This window comes from Symphalangus syndactylus, chromosome 11, assembly GCF_028878055.3.
Source record: "Symphalangus syndactylus isolate Jambi chromosome 11, NHGRI_mSymSyn1-v2.1_pri, whole genome shotgun sequence".
NCBI lineage: Eukaryota > Metazoa > Chordata > Mammalia > Primates > Hylobatidae > Symphalangus > Symphalangus syndactylus.
This window is the reverse complement of record NC_072433.2, coordinates 13,062,359-13,083,231: the sequence shown is the minus strand read 5'-3', so window position 1 is coordinate 13,083,231 and position 20,873 is coordinate 13,062,359. Positions and strand designations below refer to the sequence as shown.

The 20,873-nt window shown below is 37.5% G+C and overlaps 1 protein-coding gene across 20 annotated transcripts in view; it reads right to left on the bottom strand.

The window, feature by feature from the left end:
* NCOA2 (nuclear receptor coactivator 2) overlaps positions 1–20,873 on the bottom strand; it is a 298,236-nt gene that overhangs the window by 136,683 nt on the left and 140,680 nt on the right. The window contains exon 1 of one of the 20 annotated variants that reach the window (XM_063612644.1): positions 13,073–13,187. The exons of 18 other annotated variants lie outside the window; for them this stretch is intronic. The gene's annotated coding sequence lies outside the window, so the exon portion shown is untranslated. Of the gene's footprint in view, positions 1–1,699; positions 2,171–13,072; positions 13,188–20,873 lie in introns of those variants that run through there. One more of the 20 variants, XM_055232964.2, reaches the window with a different exon arrangement.

The following is a 20,873-nucleotide window of genomic DNA, read 5'->3' as shown; positions in this document are numbered from 1 at the left end:
AAACGTCATTCACAAAATCAGACAAGTACTCTCTCAACAGCCAGATAAGTTTTATTCTTTTTAGCCATTTTAAATTCCTGTAAGACACAGGATAATTACATTTACTGAGGCTGGATTCCAATGCCAGTTATAAGTTAACTTATTGGATTAGATATCTTATTTGTCTTCATGTTCCCATATTGTTTCATACAGTGGCTTGTAATAATAGTAGGTGCTCAATAAAAATACCTTTTAATTATTACAAAAGTCTTGGCTCATTCAAAGGTTTAGATAAGGTAACAAAATAAAATTTAAAATTAAAATAAAAACAAAGAAAGCTCAAACAATACAACTTTGAAAATTTTATTCTTCAAAATATTTAACATATGGTGCTAGTGCTTTCTGGGCGGAAAATGGTATGTAACCCTGAAAATGTACGTAACCCTGTCTCACAGACTACTTACAAGAACGTGAGAGTTACTGAAAGAGCAGTGAAAAAAAAAATGAAAAAAAAAAATGAATGTGGGAGAATACTATAGTTAAAAAAAATCCCAAATTAATTAACTGCTTATTTGAACCAAGCTGTTTTTCTATGTAAAGTGCCAGTGTTGTTTGCTTTTTAAAAGAAAATCCCATTTAATAAAATTAATGATTTATTAAACTATACTGTGCTAAGATATGGCTTGTAGATATAAAGAAGAATCTCCTGCACTTAGTATAATTAAAAATTATGTTTGAGTTGCTCTCATCTTTTATTAGAAAAGACAGCAAGAATTAATTCTTTGTTAAACTGTCTATACACCTTAGAAATTGCCTGATACATTCCTTACCTCTTCCAACCTCAACTTCAAAAGGGAACTGTACACAGTATAGTTTAGTTTCAAAATCTTATGTCATTTGGAAACATACATACACTTCAGCCCATCTGCTCTAGAAGTTAAATGAAAAACATTAGCAAAATCATTCTCCGAATATATGTTGTGTAATTGTTAACCCTTTTCAGATAATGCTTCTGATTATCTTTCACCAATCTCAGACTTTCAAGTACTACATTTTCCAAGGTTAAGAGACAGGTACAGACTGCTATGAGAATTAATAGCATTAACATGAGCAAAAGCAGACAAGTACAGTCTGAAGATTAACTATGTTATTTAGCTCTCTGCATACAGTAGCATAAGATCAATCTGAGAAAGTTAGGTACTGCATATAACAACAACAAAAAAATCACTGAATCAAGGCCTCCACCAAAAATAAAAGCTGAACTTATCATATAATCAAAAATTAAATAATTTCAAATTTATCACAAAGCTCCCCTTTAAGCTTGAAATTAGAAAAGGATAAAAAGTATAAAGGTAGAAAGATAAAGCTTATGGTTATATTTATTCCTTAATAATCAAGATTTGCATCTAAAAAATTAAGATTCTCCTCCTGAATTTTAGAAAATGCTTACCAAAATATTTCCTAAAAACAAGCGTGACACTGTATTTGGCTACATAAAGAAACTACAAGGAATATTTTAAAAACACTAAACAAACACAAAAGAAATAAGGACCACGGAATCAATTTGGGTCACACTGTAAATGTGTTCCTGAGAACATTATCACCGCCTGGTTGTCATGCTCAGTTCTCCCTTCTACAACGCACCGCACATCCAATCCACAAGCACACAGAATTCCAAGAACATTACCAAATATTAAGTCAGAGCACTTCTGAAACACACCTTGTAATTGTCCACAGCTTCTGCAGTTCATATCAGAGCTCAGCAGCTTCTCTTTATCTTCACACCAGTGATGTAAATACAAATACCATACATCACTCATCAAAACAAAAACCCCCACAATTAGCAATAAATTTATTGCCTCAGAGATAAATCTCCTCTGTTAACCCAAACCAACATCACATCTTGATGTAAACCTAAGCACATGCTGAGCACCCCGCCGCTTATCTCCTCTATCATTTGTTTCTAACGATAGCTGACAAACTAGCCACACAAATCCTTTTTTAGCTGCTGATCAGACAGATCCCCCTTTGACAATCCAGCATGGTGGAACACTCGAAAATTCTTCCTGCTTCTATTCTATTGCTTGCTCTAAAACCCGGTTTCCTTTTCATTGAGATAATAGCCTTTTCTGCAGTCACATGACTCAGAAGCTACATTAGCAGAGCTTTATGATAATAGACTGAGTAAGCCTCTACCCCCTCCTGCTATTAAGGGAATGTCTTCTTCTTTTCTCTCCCTCTCTCTCCCTCTCCTTCTCCCTCACAGTCTCAGACTCAGTCTCTCACTCTCTCACATACACGTACACACGTGCATGCAATGTACACATGCACTCACATATGCGTGTCTAAAATTATTTAGTCTTGGAATGTTCATAATAAATAAAAAATATATACCCTAAAATGAAAATATAATTTCTAGATCTGCTGCTAAAAATAAATGCTCAAAACAAACATTCTGATGCACGGTCTTCCTTTCACTAGGATGTACCAGACTGGCCATGAACAGTGAGGGGCAGTTAAAAGCAAATATATACTCTCTTGAGCTTTGCCCTCAATGATATAAATCTGACAAATCTGGCATAATGAACACTTTGGAGACATTATAGCTATCCACATACTGAGAATTAATTCCCTGTATTAGTAAAACACATGTAAACATACTTTTTAACACCAAAATGTACTCTTGTTAAGAATATCTCCTTATTAAGTAATTTATAATTTGTCCCAAGAAGAAAAATATTCCCATGGCCAAAGCAATCTTAAAAAATAATAATCAGAAGTTCCTTTAAGGCTGGTTACCTTTGTCCATTTCTGATAAATAATCGACTCTCAAAACACATATCTGGAAACACCAGCACAGTACCTGACACACAGAGGCTGCTCCATATTTTTTTTAAATGTCCCTAGTAACAAGTAGAAGCACCAGATCAAAAGAAAGCAGCTGATCACATTATATTCCTACTTCATCTTTGGTTATGGTTTGTTTCACATTAAAAATTGTTCTTAATCCATGAAGCAAGCAATTTGAGGAAGAAGTTTAAATGTGAGAGTGCCGGGTAGTTGAAAGTGGGGGAAAAGATGGTGTAAGGAACTACGCTCAAGTACAATGTGCAAAGTGAAGAACGCTGTACACGAGGAGACTAAAAGAACGACAGATTCTGTTAATCCGAAGTTAACAGAAATTTAAACTATATTTTACATTTCTTGGTTGTAACTGGCTTCCTCATCTCAAAAATGCAAAACATATTTTTAATATATATATTTTACTTTTAACTGTGGTAAAATATACATAACACAAAATTTATCATCTTAACCATTTGTAAGTGTACAGTTCAACAGGGTTAAGTACATTCATACTGTTATGCAACAGATCTCCCGAACTTTTTCATCTTGCAAAACCGAAACTCTACACCCATTAAACAACTCCTATTTCCTCCTCCCCTAGCCCCTGGCAACCACCACTCTACTTTCTGTTTCTATGAGTTTGAGTACTTTAGATACCTCATAGAAGTGGAATCATACATTAATTTTCTTTTGTGTGTCGATACTTTATGGATTATTTTAATACCAGATCAAGACAGAGAGTTTTCATTTCACAAAATCATTTTACATAAACCGCATTATTCATAAGTAAACCAAGCCAAACTTACATTCTTTAATAAAGAAAAACCAAGAATTATTACAGATACCAGAAGGGATTATTATCATTATCATATAAAAGTTATCTATACAAAAAATTCTCTAAGTTCTCAGAACTCAAAGAATTTAACAACTCCAATTCCAAAACTCCTAGTTTACTCTAATTAACCACTCAATATACAAATAAATAGGATAGAATGAGTGTTTACTAATTCTCTTTAAGTCACTGAAGGGAACCATGGCCACTCTGGAAGACAACACTAACAACTAACAGAGCCTGAAATGATTAGTGAGGTGTCAGGGAACATAAGTTTCCATAAAGACCTGAGCAAAGAAATTCAATTAGGAAACAAAATCATTTTAGAGATGAAGAAAATAAACATAAAAAACTTAAAATACCAGCCTATGCCAACATCTCATAATGAAAACCCAAAAAAGCACAATTCAGAATTTTTAAGATAATGTTTTAATTGCTAAAGAACCTTTAAAAGTTATAATGATTTTTACCACCACCTAAATACTTTCATTATGGACTTAAAATCTAAAATCAATAATCAGCCAAGGCAACATATAAAATCAATGCAATGACTGCAGTTTTAAAAGACTAGGAAAAAACCGCAGGGGGCGGTTTGTGAAATCCGTCTAACCAAATGTGTTCTTTTTCTGCTTACAAGGTCGTGAAACCTTTGGCAATCTTATAGATCACTTCCATAGAGAGAGCGTGAGGTCACAGACACGCTAACATTAACACCACGTGTCCTTTATTAACTACAACGGCGCTTTTACAAATTATTTCTCAGCCAGATCATGGGCAGCAGCAAAATGCTGTGCATTCCCTGACCAGATCAATCGCAGTTAAGAGAATGCCTTCTGCCAAACAAATCTAAGTAAAATGTCTTGATCCAGATTCTGTGCTTACACTTCAAGATGTATTGCTGTTAGCAAATCTGTCCCTCTCTCATATTTTCTGCTGGCATACACGAATTGGTAAAACTGCCTAACTCTCCTCCTGAGTGTAGAAGATAGCAACAGCAGATTTTATCATTAGCAATTTTAAACTTTTTTCTTCACCAAGGCAGTAGTGCTTACAAGGGAATTAGACTAGATAATTTGTCAAGTTGTTTTTAGCTTTAACATTTTATGATGGTGGTTGTATATAATTGTGGTTCATTTCTTAATCCAAGAGTCTGGTGAGAAGTAAAACAAGGATTCAATAGAGTCATGTTTTCATTTTTAAATTGAGGTACAATTTACATTCAGTGCCATATACAGATCTAAAGAGAAGAGTGAAGTTCAACAGTTGAGACAAATGAAAGCACCTATGTAATCCAGGCTCCTATCAAAATGTAGAACACTTCCATCACTCTGCAAAGTTCTCTTGTGCCTGTTCTCAGGCAAACTCCACACCTCCTCATCCCTGCCAACAACCACTATACTCTGATTTTCTATTACCACAGATTAGTTTTGCTTTGTCTAGAACTTTAAATAAATGAAATCATACAGTAAGTACTCTCTGTCCTGGCTCCTTTCAGTACAAAGCTTTCAAGATTCATCCATATTACTGCATGGCCTTGGGGGACTGGTTCCAGGAGCTCCCCCTGGATACCAAAATCCATGGATGCTCAAGTCCTGGATATAAAAGGGATAGAATCTGCATATAATCTACACATATCCTCTCATATACATGGAATCATCTCTAGATTACTTATGATGCCTAATAAAATGTAAGTGCTATGCAAATAGTTGTTATACTGTATTGTTTCAGGAATCATGACAAGGGAAAAAGTCTGCACATGTTCAGTACAGACACAATTTTTTTCTCCGGAGTATTTTCTGAGGTTGGCCAAATCTAGTGTGCAGAACTCACCAATACAGAGGGTGACTGTATATTAACAATTTGTTCCTTTTCACTGCTTAGGATATTGTATGAATATACCATAGTTTATCCATTCTCCTGTTGGTAGACATTTAAGTTGTTTCCAATTGGGAGCTTGTGATGAACAGAATTCTGATGTGGTTCTGCAAGATTCTCCACCCCCCCGGTGGACATGTCCTGCACATTTCCTAGGACTGTAAATATGACAGATGTTTTTGCCTCTATGATTAGTTTATGTTACATGGCACAACTGGCTCTAAGAAAGAAAGATAACCAGGGTGGCCTGAGCTAAGCATGCATTTTCTTTGTTAGTGTACCCGAGGGGGCAGGCTCCTCAGCATTAGAGCACTGACATTGAAGAGCAGACACCATACCTTTTATCCCTCTAACTCACAGCAGTGTCTATCCTAGCACTGCTTCTATATGATACATAGTCAAAATTTACATATTGATATTTCTTTTTCCTTAAAAAGGTGATTACGTTGCAACATGAAAAAATGCTTTTGAAGAGGCCACTTTAGAGGGAGGAAAGAGCATGCACTCAGAGTTAGACTTCTGTCCGAATACATATGCCAGATATGCAGTGCCTGAGCAAGTTACTTAACCTCCCTGTCTTAGGTTCCTTATCTATAAATGTGTGTCTCTGGGGGAGAGAGGATGTTTATACTACTGTATTGTTATTGTGAAGAGTCTATGAATTACATGTAAAGCAACTGGCCCAGTGCATGGCATACGAAGACATCAATTGATGGTAGCCACCATTAGCTCTTAGTTTGATATCATGTTCAGCAAAAAGAAGAAACAGTATCTGTATATCAAAACTGTAGGCCGGGTGTGGTGGCTCATGTCTGTAATCCCAGCAATTTGGGAGGCCGAGGCGGGCAGATCACCTGAGGTCGGGAGTTTGAGATCAGCCTGGCTAACATGGCGAAACTCTGTCTCAACTAAAAATATGAAGAATTAGATGGGTGTGGTGGTGTGTGCCTGTAGTCCCAGCTACTCAGAGGCTAAGGCAGGAGAATCGCTTGAACCCGGGAGGCAGAGGTTGCAGTGAGCCGAGATCACAACATTGCACTCCAGCCTGGGCAAGAGTGAGACTCTGTCTCCAAAAAAAAAAAAAAGACGACGACGACCAAAAAATGATGATGAGAGTCAGGTTAAACTGGGTGAGACCAGAGGTCATTTTCATTCTAATTTCCAAACTTTTAGTAATGTCGTTTTCATCATTTAAAAATATGGCAAAGACCAGGCATGGTGGCTCATGCCCTGTAATCCCAGCACTTTGGGAGGCAGAGGCGGGTGGATCACTTGAGCTCAGGAGTTTGAGACCAGCCTGGGCAACATGGTGAAATCCATCTCTACAAAAAAATACAAAAATTAGGCAGGTGTGGTGGCACACACTTGTAGCTCCAGCTACTCAGGAGGCTGAGGTGGGAGGATCGTCTGAACCTGGAAGGTCAAGGTCTGCAGTGAGCCATGATTGCGCCACTACACTCCAGCCTGGTTGACAGAGTGAGACCCTGTCTCAAAAAAAAAAAAAAAAAAAAAAAAAAGTCAGCCAAGCGTGGTGGCATGCCTGTGGTCCCAGCTGTTCAGTAGGCTGAGGCGAGCAGATCACTTGAGCCCAGGAGGCAGAGGATACAGTGAGCTGAGATTGTGCCACTGCACTCCAGCCTGGGCATCAGTGAGACCCCATTTCAAAAAGAAGGCAAAAATGTTTATATAACTTCTGAAGCTGGGTATGAAGGGTACATAGAAGTTTACTATACTATTCTAAATTTCTATAATACAAATGTTAAAAAACAGAGTCTACTGTACCAAAAGGTGACAAATCTTTAATCTACAAAGATTTCTTCTTTATACACTATGACCACATATTTATTAATTAAAAATGAGATAAGCTCTGAAGGTGACATATGTAACCAGTTGCAGTGTGAACTTTTCAGTCATTTGTAATATTAATTTGTAAACCCATTAGTACTGTAATTCCATACTATAGCTAAATATCAGATTTTTAAAACCCGATAAAATATCATGAAATAATCTATATGTTAAATACATGTTTAAATGCAGTGAGAAATACATTTCATAAATAGTAAGATAGTAAGGGAAAAAGTAACACTGCCCATTTGAATTTATTGTTTCCATTAGGCATAGATCTGCATAGAATTAAGTCACTTGGGCCTCTGACCTCCATCCTCAGGTGAGCCAGGGATAAAGAAAAGGGCCATCTTTGAATCTCCTGCTTGTGGGTATCATCCCACTGACATTAACTAGAGATTTTTTTTCTTGATGTGTAGGAAAATGAGCCTTAGAAAAGGCCCAACTGTGCTAAGCTAGCAGGGACTGCTATTTTGTTGGGTTATTTCCAATAAAAGGCTTATGCAAACAGCAGTGCATAAATGTCTATGATACTACTGCAGAAGATTATACCCACACAAAAGAGGGCTGAGGAGAAGGACTATAGAGTGCAATCACTTCTAAATACGACTCTGCCAAGTTACCACTTCATGAAATGGAATAATATACAAATAGCATACTACATTTCCATCTCAGCATTTGTACTTCATCCAAGGATTTCAGAGGCTTGAAATGACTGAGTTAAATTCTTCCTAATTAGTGCACTGTAAACCACTCTAAAGTAAGTCGCCTTTAAAAATGTATTTACTCCTTGAAGTCAGTGGAGTATCACTAGGTTAAAACTGAAATTCTTAAGTCATCTGTTAACCAGAGTTAATGAGAACCCTAGTGGTCTATCCAGGTTATACCTTATAAACCTTGGGCTTCCAAAAATGCCAAAGGCTCAGACAAAGATCACAAGAATTCAATTCACTATTAATCCAGCTCTTTGAGATTAGTATTATTCCCAAATAAGTCTCTGACAGTTTTAATGAACAACTAGAACTTTAAAAGGGGCTAAAAAGAATGTGAGAGCCATCTAGTCCTGGGACTCTCAAAGTCATCAGTTTCAAATTCTCAGACTTGGATAACCATTGTCTCTGGTTAGACTTTTCCAGTACTGTCATTCCCTATATCCACAGGGTGTTTGTTCCAGGACCTCCCATGGATACTAAAATCCTCAGATGCTCAAGTCCCTGATATAAAATGATATTTGCTTATAACCTACACACAGACTTTAAATCATTTATAGATTACTTATAATGCCTAATACAAGGTGCTATGTAAATAATTGTTATATTGTGTTGTTTTTAAAATTTGTACTATTTTTATTGGTTTTTTAAAATATTTTTGATCCATGGTTAGTTGAATTCAAAGATGTGAAACCTGCAAACATGGAGGGCTGAATGTGTCTAGCTTTAGAATAATTTACGTACTAAGTAAGGAGAATCTCCCAAACTGTTATTAACTCAAAAAGTAACTGAAAGCAGAGAGAAGATCATACTACTTAAGTAGTGGTAGTTAGTGGCTGGCTGCAGTGGCTAACGCCTGTAATCCCAGCATTTTGGGAGGCTGAGGTCGGAGGATCATTAGAGCCCAGGAGTTCAAGACCAGCCTGGGCAACACAGTGAGACACTGTATCTATTTTTAAAAAATAAAACAAAATAAAATGTTAGAGGGAATGGAACTTTCAGGGTACAACATATGCTTTGACTATGATGGCTTAATGGCCCTACATAACTTCTTCCCATCCTTAACTCTGATGGGTTAACCAGATTTGCTCTTCTGATTCTACCATTCTCTGGTTCTCCTATGTATTAACTTTTCCCAAATAGAGTCAAAAGAAAGTGACAATCACACACGTTAGGGCCCTGAAGAAACCTGGCTCCTCAATGTATCAAATATTACACAGGTCATTGGTATTAAGGTTTTTATGTCTTTTTTTGGACAGCCTACTTTGATGAAGATCAGACTAATTAATGTTTTCATTTATTCGCAGATTTGACCATACAAATAGAATTGTCAAAGACAAAAAGCTACTCTTTGTAGAGATGTTATATTCTGAGGCAAATAATTAATTATTCATCTATTCCAAATTTCAGCAGGCACAATAGACACTTGTGACAAAAGGTGCTAGGGAACATGTGTTTTAAGTTTGTCTGCAAGACTGCATCTCTCACAGCATATCACTGCTGCTTAGCACCTTCTGCCTGTTCTGACTCAACTTCAAGTGTACTGTTAAATGCTTTTGAATGAGGTTGATTTCTTTCACCTTTCCTTTCCTTTCTTCTGTTTTCTACTTATTCTCGTCTTCCTCTCAAATTTTTGTGAAGATTATTTATCCTTGTAAGGAAGAGGGTGATAACTGCAGTCACAGTGGCAAGCATGGGAAAAGAGGGCAAATACCATTAGCAGAAAAAAGATGTATTTCCTTAAAGGCCCATAAACCATAGTAATAGTTTATAATAATGGAAAAGTACTTTTCATACCTCACTTGATGTCTTCTAGTTCTTTCTTTTTTTAGCTCTAAGTTAATTTCATCCAACAAACACATATTCAGTACCAATGACGCATAAGGCACTAGGTCTCCAGAACAAAATCCCTGCCCTCCAGGGACTCATAATCAAAGAGAGAAAATAGAAAAGCAGGCAAAACTTAGAAAACATAATCAGAATGCCAGAGTAGAAATGTATCAAAAATGATACTTGAATTAGGGACAATAGTTAGGAAGTGTGCAGTATCACTGAGAAATGATGAAACTCTGAACTTAACCTTAAAATGTCAAATGCCGTCCAGAAAAAAAAAAAAAAAAAAAGCCTCTCACATATATGGTCAAATGATTTTTGACAAGGGTACCAAGACCATTCAATGGGGAAAGGATAGTCTTTTCAATAAATAGTATTGGGAAAACTGGATATCCTTATGAAAAAGAGTAATGTTGGAGCCTTACCTTATGCATACAAAAATTAACTCAAAACGATTACAAGATCTAAACGTAAGAGAGTAAAAGTTAAACAATACTTAGAAGAAAACACAGGGGAAAAACTTCACGACACGGGATTTGGTATTTCTTATATATGATACCAAAAGCATGGACAACAAAAGAAAAATAACTTGGATTTCATCAAAATTAAAAACTTTCGGGCATCAAAAGGCACTATCAACAGAGTGAAAAGGCAACCCATGGGACAGGCAAAAAAACTGCAAACCATATATTTGATAAGGGATTGACATCCAGAATATATGAAGAACTCCTACAACTCAATAGCAAAAAACAAGGAATCTGATTTAAAAACTGGCAAAGGACTTGAATACACATTTCTCCAAAGACGATGTACAAATGGGCCAATAAGCACATGGAAATATGTATGCTCAACATCACTAATCATTAGGGAAATGCAAATAAAAAGCACAATAAGATACTACCTCACACCCATAAGGATTGCTACCATCAAAAATATAGAAAATAACAAGTGTTGGTGAGGATGCAGAAAAACTAGAACCCTTGTGCGCTACTGATGGCACGTAAAATGGCACAGCCACAGTGGAAAACACTGGAAAACAAAAATCTTTCAAAAAATATGATTCTGCAATTCCACTTCTGGGTATGTATCCAAAAGAACTGAAAGCAGGGACTTGAATAGATGTAAGAACACATGTTCATACCCGCATTATTCATAATAGCCAAAAGGTGAAAGCAACTCAAGTGTCCATCGACAGACGAATAAACAAAATGTGGTACACAATACAATATTATTCAGCCATAAAAAGGAAATTTTAACACCAGCTACAACATAAATGAACCTTGAAGATTATGCTAAGTGAAGTAAGCCAGTCACAAAAAGACAAAGATTGTATGATTCCTCTTAAATGAGGTAGTCAAATCTTTAAGTAGCTACAGCAATTAGAATGGTGGTTACCAGGGGCGGGCGGGGGTGGCGGCAGGTAGGAATGGGGAGTTAGAGTTTAATGGGCAGAGTGTTTAACGGGTAAAGGAAGATGAAAAAAACTGTCAAGACAGATGTTGTTGATAGTTGTATTAACAGTGTGAGTACACTTAATGCCACAGAACTATACATTTAAGAATGGTTAAAAGGGTCAATTTTATGTATATTTTATCATACTTTTTTTGAAAAGTCTAATATAAATATTTCTTTACTTAGCAAATGTAAAAAGTGCCTCTCAATTTTTGCTTATACTTCCAACATTCTAACTCCATGAAAGAGTATTCTTTGTCAGCTGCCAAATTAGGAAAGACTTACTTTGATTCACAAGAAGGAAACAAAATAAAATTTAAAAAATACTTTTATACCTCAGTGGTTAAACTGAGGATTACCTCTGACCCATAAGGACAGAAGCCAAGAAGCAACAGACACATGACCATTCCTTAAGGAAAGAGATGTCTGGTCTGTTCTACAATGATTGAAACCCCTGAGTCTGTCACAGCCACCTGCTGTATGCCCAAGGTTTCAAGTGACTCGTGTTAATTTGTCAGTAGTTTGGTAAGTGAAATTACCCAAGAATTTAAGAGTATTTTTTGCCAAACTTAAAATCACAAGATCAGAATCATGTATCAACTAAACAAGAGAAACTCACAAAAAGTGTAGAGAAGTGTAGAGAATTTTATTTCAGAAATGAAAGAACTAATAATAACTTAGATCCATGCTTTAAGCAAGCCATGAAAAACATACATAGGTAATTCTATATAACCCAAGCTAATTGATAATTCCCAGTTTATTTATATTTTACTGTGTAATACAGTAATACGTACATACTAATTCAAAGACAAAAATACACAGACACAAAATGCGACTTTGAATCTCTCAAGGGTGAGCCCTATCATGGAATCTATCATGTTCGGCACATACACAACACATATGCTGTGGTTACCTCCTCTCCCCTCACACAGCAGACATTGCCAATTAAATCACTTCTAAGCCTGTATGTGGCCTCTCAATTCTCCTCAACACAGCACTCCACACAATCACTATCATCAATAGGAATTGGCACCAGAGATTGAAGCATGCTTGCCATCCCAGCACCAAGGTAAGAGTCGGGGGCAGATTAGGCGTAACGATGAATCACACACAAAGAAGATCCAGTAGAACCTCTGCTAACGGAAAGAAGATCTACACACAACAGCTTTTGCAACAGCAGCTTGCTACATGAATGGAAGCTGAATCTGCTGACTTGAAGCAGCTACCTTTCCTCCTAAGTCTGTTTTGGATGTGAATAAAGATTCAGCCAAGTCCTCAGTGATGTAATAAGCTCCGCGGTTCTTTACATACAGAAACCTTTTATCCTTGACAGAATTAAGGAACTGAGAGACACATTTAAGGATATGTTCTTACAGTTTTGTTACTGCTACTATCAGAAAACCTTCCCTAGCAAGAGGGGAAGGTTTCCAGATCGGCCAGCCACTCACCACCTGTCCCTCCAATTTTGCTGCTTCCTCCCAGGTTTCTACTCAAACTACATTCCTAACCATTCCTAGAGACCAGCTGACAGAATGGGAGGCAAGGAAATGGAGGCAGATTTGCAAGTGACAAAAACATTTTTCAGAGACAAGCTCTCAACCAGGCTGCCATTGCTAGTAAGTGAATCTTGACAAGAACAGGGACTAAAGGACAGATTTTACAGTGCCGCTGCATGGAAGATTTGGGACCACAGCTGCCTTACCCAGTCAGGTCAAACCATGAAGAAGCAGTAGTATTGTTTTTGTTGTTTCATTATATTTTCCAACATAAACATGGCCAACTTCATTGTAAAGGTGCCCCATTCTTTATACCATTTGACAGACTGAAGAGAAAGAAAAAAGCAATAAAGGCACACTATTTTATTATTTTTTAAATCAAACACTTTTAGTGCTTACCATATGCCAAATATTGGTCTAAGCTTTTTATTAATATTCACATCCATTTTTTTCACAGTGCCATGGAGCTGGTACTGTTACATCTCCCAATTTACATATGAGGAAACTGTGGCACAGAAAAGTCAAGTAAAGCTAAAGTAAATGGGTTAGGATTGGAATTCATACAGTCTGGTTCCAGAGTCTGTGCTCTCAGTCACGATACAAAAACAGAGGGCACCTGTGCCTACTGTCTCATTGGTTCCTCCAAATCTCATGAGATTGGTTTCATCCTCCCCTTTTAGAGATGAAAAAACAGTGAAGTAAATTACTCAAGGTTACAGAGTAGAAAGACTGCAAAACACCAGTTATTTACTGGGCACAAACAATGTGCCAGCCACTCTGATAGGCGTCATCTTTTAATCCTCAACAGCCCTATGACAGAGGTACTAGTTTAGTCCACTTTACAGGTAAAGAAAATAGGGCTCAGAGAGAGGTCTGGTAGTTTAATTGGGGCCAAATTAGTAAGAACAGAAGAAATTTAAACTCAGACCAGTTGAGTCCCAAATCCTTGGTTTTTCCCTTCTGATGCTGCTATAAATAAAACTTTATATATCAGCTACAATAACATGTAAGGCATTGTTAGGATTACAAAGATGATTCAGTTCCATTTAAGGAGCTTACAGTATATTGAAGGAGAAAGGTCAGTTACTCAAATCACTATAATTGCCATACATTTATTCATGAACCATTCCTTGGGGTCCTTCCTAAATGTAGGGCACTGTTCTAGGCACTGCATATAGCAGCGAACCAATCAGGTAAGTATCTTTGCCCTCCTGACCTAACAATCTACAGACAGACAATAACAGGATAAATAAGGAAAAGATACAGTATGTAAGATGACGATAAGCACTACGGAGGAAGAGCAGCAGGCAGGAGGATTAGAGAAGAGGGTGGGAGGTGGACATTTGAGACGGGGCTGTCAGGGCCTCCCCTGTGCTTTGCTAAACAAAGGCAGCACGCCTCACATCGCTACTGCCAAAACCAAAACCACCCCCGCCCCCTTCCAAATGCCACAGGGTCACTGGCCCTTGAGAACCACACAGAGACTACAGTTTCCTGCCATTCTCTGAAGTCTTGTACAACTTGGCCTCTATCAGAAAACTTTTTCCCTGTTGTCCCTCAGCTTCAATGACACTGGCACTATGGTGCTTCTCCCTTCCTACCTCCCTGATCTGTCTTGGATCTGTCTCCCTGTCACTGAGACCCACCTCCGCAACAACAGCAAAAAAAAAAAAAGATGAGCATGTCTTTTTTCTTCTTTTCTTTCTTTGAGACACAGTCTCACTCTGTCACCCAGGCTGGGGTACATTGGCACAATTTCAGCTCACTGTAACCTCCGCCTTCTAGGCTCAAGTGACCCTCCCATCTCAGTCTCCCCAGTAGCTGGGATCAGAGGCACACCACCAAGCTCAGCTAATTTTTTATATTTTTTTGTACAGACAGGATTTCATCATGTTGCCCAGGTTGGTCTTTAACTCATGAGCTCAAGTGATCCGCCAGCCTCGGCCTCCCGAAGTGCTGGGATTACAGGTGTGAACCACTGCGCCCGGCCTGATGGGCATTTCTTGAATAACATCCTTGCCCTTTCTTCTCACTACAAAGCTGCTCCTTGAAATCTTGTCTAGTGATGCAGTATCAAAGATCATATCTATGTAAATGAGATCCAATTTTCATTTGTAGCTTCAGGATATTACCTTAGCTACTACAGTACCCAACTTTCAAGCTCTCATAAACATATCTCCCTAAATGTATCCAAAATTGAACTCCTCACCTTTCTGAGGAAGTTTTTCTTTATCTGCTATTTTTTTCCCCAGGAGAGGGGAGACAGGAAATCTGTATCTGCTACTTTTCATAAGTCACCAGCAAATTTTTTTTAACTCCTTTTTTCTCTCAATCTTCAAATCCAGTCAATTTCCAAGACCTTTAGATTCTACTTTTGCAGTTTCTCTTCATCACATTACCTTCTTTCCAATCCCTATACAATTACCAAGATTTCTTTCTCTTCACTAACCCCACCACCAATAACTTCTCATGCCAGGTCTCTCCTTACTCAGTCTATCCTATAATAGCACCAAGTTATTAGGTTACAATTCCCTCATGTGTAACATGGAGATAGAAATTACTGTACAGTACTGATTTGAGGATTAAACGTGATTGTATTAATCATCTAACATAGTTCTTAACATATAGTAGGAACTCAATAAATGTCACTTCTTTTTTTCTTACTCTCTGTGAAATCAAAACAGTGATCTGGCGTTCAGGAGCCTCTGCAATCTACCCAGTTACCTAGCTCTGTCCATCAAATATTCCCCTAGCTGTACGGTCCAGGTTCCAACCAAACTCATACTGTGTGCAGTATTCTTTGACTTGGCCTGGCATTTTTATGCAAACAGATCACTGCTATGCTTTCCATCCTTCCATTTGGAGTGACCTTTCCTTCCATCTTCCACCTATCTAAGTCTTACTGACCCTCAAAGGTTTATTATCTCAATAGCTGCTGCCTCAGAAGGCCTTTCTTAAGCGCTTCATACAAGTGAGACCTTCCCCTCTCTCTCAATCCCCTGAAACCATTGGACTACTCTGACAGAGCCTTTTGGTCAGTCTATAAATATGTGCCTGTATCAGGAAATAAGGACACAAAAGTAGAAAACTATCCATGTTATATCATGGTTATTACTGTCTATGTACTTATTTTGCCCTAAGTATATTATAAACATGATATAGACCAGCATAGTGATTGTATTACTCATCTTCGTATTCCCTACAGGACTTATGATACTTTGGTACATAATGTAAACTTAAATTTGATGGTAGTCATAATTACTTTGCTATACTTCAATAACATTTTATTCCAGAGAATCATAAAGGGTTTCATAGAGAAAAATAATTATTACTAAAAGACATGGAAGAGAAATTACTATTATTTGTAAAATGTTAGATGAAGAAATATATATACAGCAATTATGTACATAAAACTTTACCATGATTTAAATATACAAAACTAGAAATAGAATTCAGTCTTAGACACTTAACCTCAAACTTCAGTTGAAAAAATATTATCAAAGCAATGATTAAATAAAAATAAGAATCACTCAATAAAACCTCAATCCTTATACTACATGTTATTACAAACTTCTGTGTTTTGTTATTAAGAGAGCTCTTGCACATAAAAGTCTTATGACTGGGAATCACTATGCCATATGTAAATAGAAATTAAAATGACTGAATAAAGCACAAATTCACTGTACTGAGTCCCTGATTCAGCGTTAAACACAAGGCTTATTAGTCAGCAGGATGAGTCAAATACAAAGTGAAAAGAAAATCTGACAACAAGACAACTCCTCTAACTCATCCCTTCCTGTTCAACACCACTACCAGGAAACAAAGTTAGAACCATAACCCTCCTTAACAAAGTTAAAGCAAAATCAAATAAAGATCCATTATCCAGTAGCTTAGATGCTGTCAATGTATGAATATATGCTTAGACAATGAAAATGAGTTTTTGTGTTTTGCTTTGTTTTTTTGAGACAGGGTCTCGGTCTGTCACCCAGGCTGGAGAACAGTGGTGTGATCACAGCTCACCGCAGCCTCGACCTCCTGGGTTCAAGTGATCTCCCAACCCAGCTAATTTTTAAATTTTTTGTAGAGACAAGGTTTCACCATGTTGCCCAAGCTAATCTCGAACTCCTGGCCTCAAGCAATCCACCCGCCTCGGCCTCCCAAAGTGCTGGGATTACAGGCATGAGGCACCATGTACGGCTGGAAATGAGTCTTTAACATCTCAAATGTATTATTTCTTGGCCTGAAACTTCCAAATGAATTTTTACTCTAAACCAACAAGGTACAGTCTAATGAGGATGAAGGGTCTATCTACATGTGGGGCTAAGGTAGGCACATACCTAACCATTTGCTTTAAACATTATAACGAACAAATTAACTGTTCAACTTCTAGTGTTAACTATCACAAGCACAATTACACAGTCAATTTAAAATTACTGAATAGTACACTAACATCCATGTTCTACTCTTAAAGATACTAAAGGCTGTCAATTTGTTTTCCTTAAAAGCAGGAACAGTAACACTTATTTTAATAGGGAATCTATTCCTTAAAAAACGGACTGTCAAGTAGAAGTTTCTACCTAAAAAATGATTAACAACTAAAACGTTTACAAAATGCTTACAAAAAAAGGGAATAATCACAATAATTATTGAAACATAAACTAGTGAGTGAACAAAGCAGACATTTTACTGGGAAATGCCACACCACCCAAGCCCCTATTATAGGTGATAGTAAAGATAAAACAGCGTATTACATAAAAGGTGACTCTTCAAAGCTAACCCTCTCCCCCTTGCTTATATGACAATATGCTTTTATAGAAAAAAATGAAAAAAAGTACAAAATGGTAGGCATGCTCCAGATGAGGGGGAAAAAGCGGATACAGCAAACAGTGAATATGATGGCCAACCACTGCAGATAAATCAAAGTCTTTATTTAGGAAAACATGTAAAATAAGTTAAAAATTTAAAACTTCAGTATATATAGAAGATATTATAAAACAATTATAATACAAAAAATTAGCAAGCACCTCACACTCTAATACCTTCTCAATATCAAAGCTTCAAGTTAACTTTGAGACCAGCGAATATTTATTGAGTGCTTATTAAGTGCTAAGCCTAATGGTAAACACTTTATATACATCTCCTTTAACAACATCCCTATGAAGCAGATATTTATAGTATCCCTCATTTTATAGTAAGTGTCAGAGCTTGATTTCAAACCCAGAGTTTCACTTGGTTCTTTAACTATTATCATATTTACTGTACTAACTTTCATGTAATTTTAATGATTAAGCACATGCACAGGAAAATCAACATGTCCAGTCCTCTGGTCCTACAGGAGTTACCATATGGATTTGTAAAACTTACACACCTTAAAGTACCTTTACAAGGAGGAGAAAAGATGGGAAAGTTGAATCAGGGTTACTCTTAATTGCAGTTCCTTGAATCATAGCCCAAATACGAGCTTGGCTGGGACTGCTGTGGGAAAGATTCAAAGGCAAAATCAAGCACCCATGCTGCCAGGCAAGGCCAGGTCTCTCAACAAATGGAATACCAACTTTTAAACAGGTTGGACATTTAATAGAGGAAGGACAAGGGGGCCAGTGGACACAAGTGCTAATAAAAACAGTGGCGGTCAATGTGGGACGAGGGAAGAAGGCCTGAGAAGGCTGCTGTAATTTCAGCCTTGATGCAATAGAGACTGTATTTCTTTTATCTTTAGGGAAGTAAAGTACAGTAGTCCCCCTCATCCTCGACTGGATGCCTGAAACCACAGATACTACTGAACTGTATATACACCGGTTTTTCCTATGCACAGATACCTATAAAGTTTAACTTACAAATTAGACACAGTAAGAGATTAACAAGTTAATAATAAAATAGAATTATAACAATATACTGTTTACAATTTCAGAATAGAAAATTCATTATCCGTATAGATTTTAGCAACCTCAGCCTATGATTATTTTTGTCAATAACTTTCACCTTTTCACTTAAAGGAAGCACTTTACGGCTTCTCTCTGGAGTATCCGAATTGCCAGCATCAATACTCTTGTGCCTCGGGGCCATTATTAAGTCAAATAAGGGTCACTGGAACACAAGCACTGTGATACCTAGACAGTCGATCTGATAACCAAGCCGGCTACCAGGTGACTGACACAAGCAGGCTACTAGGTGGGTGGCACATAGAGTGTGGAGATGAGGGACAAAGGGAGGATTCACCTCCTGGGCAGGACAGAGCAGGATGGCGAGAAATTTCATCACAATGCCCAGAACCGTATGCCATTTAAAACTCATGAATTATTTCTGGAATATTCCATGCAATAAATCTGGGCCACAGTTGACCGCAGATAACTAAAACCACGTATAAGGGTGCACAACTGTAGTCACCAAACAGATTACTCCGTTTCATGTAAGTGGTATGATCCTTTTTCCAAAAAAAGATCATCTTTTTCACCAAAGTTGATCTGATATAGAGTTCTATCATACTAACACAGCTAGTTAACCAAGGGTTAAAAATTCCACCTGAAGTATTTGGAATATACATCAATATCTGTAAGTCAATATAAAAAACATCACCAGGAGGCTAAGGCAGGAGAATGGCGTGAACCCGGGAGTGGATCGCGCCACTGCACTCCAGCCTGGGCAGCAGAGTGAGACTCCACCTCAAAAAAAAAAAAATCACCCTACAGCTAAATGGGCAAAATATATTAACAGGCAATTCCGAAGAAGGAATCAGAATGGCCACTGTGCACTGTGTAATCTCAACAGTAATCAGAAAATGCATAATGAAAGTGAATAGTGAAATACCATTTCATACCCCTCATGTTATCAAAAATTAAGTCTTAAAAAAAACAGTGGGCCAGGCGTGGTGGCTCATGCCTATAATCCCAGCACTTTGGGAAGCCAAGGCGAGCATATCACTTAAGATTGGGAGTTTGAGACTAGCCCGACCAACATGGAGAAATCCCTCCTCTACTAAAAATACAAAATTAGCCAGATGTGGTGGCGTCTGCCTGTAATCCCAGCTACTCGGGAGGCTGAGGCAGGGGAATCACTTGAACCCGGGAGGCAGAGGATGCGGTGAGCCAAGATCACGCCATTGCACTCCATCCAGCCTGGGCAACAAGAGTGAAACTCCATCTCAAAAAAAGGAAAAAGAAAGTATTGGCTGAGTGCAGTGGCTCATGCTTCTAATCCCACCACTTTGGGAGGCTGAGGCAGGAGGATCGCCTGAGGCCAAGAGTTTGAGACCAGTCTGGGCAATATAATAAAATACAAGAGTTTGAGACCAGTCTGGGCAATATAATAAAATAATTAGCTGAACATGGTGGTACACACCTGTAGAATCAGCTCCTTGGGAGGCTGAGGTGGGTGGATCCCCTGATCCCAGGAGTTAGAGGCTGCAGAGAGCTGTGACAGTGCCACTGCATTCCAGCCTGGGCAACAGAATGAGACTCCATCTCTTAACAACAACAACAACGAAGTCTTATACCAAATGTTAACCTATATACTTCAGGCTCCAATGTAAATTGGAATAAGCTGAAAATATTTAATGAAGCTAAAAATCACATACAACCCAGTCTAGGGATATTACCCTCATAGGTAATACCCCAAAGAAACGGTCACATCTATGTAAGGTATCATGAACAAAAATGTTCAGTGCTGGAATATTTGAAATTGGAAAAAATTAGAAACAACCTAAATGCAGATCAAGAGAAAAACTGATAAATTGTATATGTTCACAAAATGGAATACTGCACAACATTTGGCTGACTTGCAACTACATGGATATTATCACCAAAAAAACCCCATAATGTTATAGGAAAAAAAGAAGTTGCAGAATAATATGAATAGTATACCATTTAACTGAGCTTTAAAACCTAAAAAATACTAAATATTATAAACAAATACACAAAGAGTAAACTTTTTTTTTAAATGGGTATAATACACAATAAATTCTGGATAGCACTTACCTCTAACAAAAGAATGATATAAATCATCTAAAAA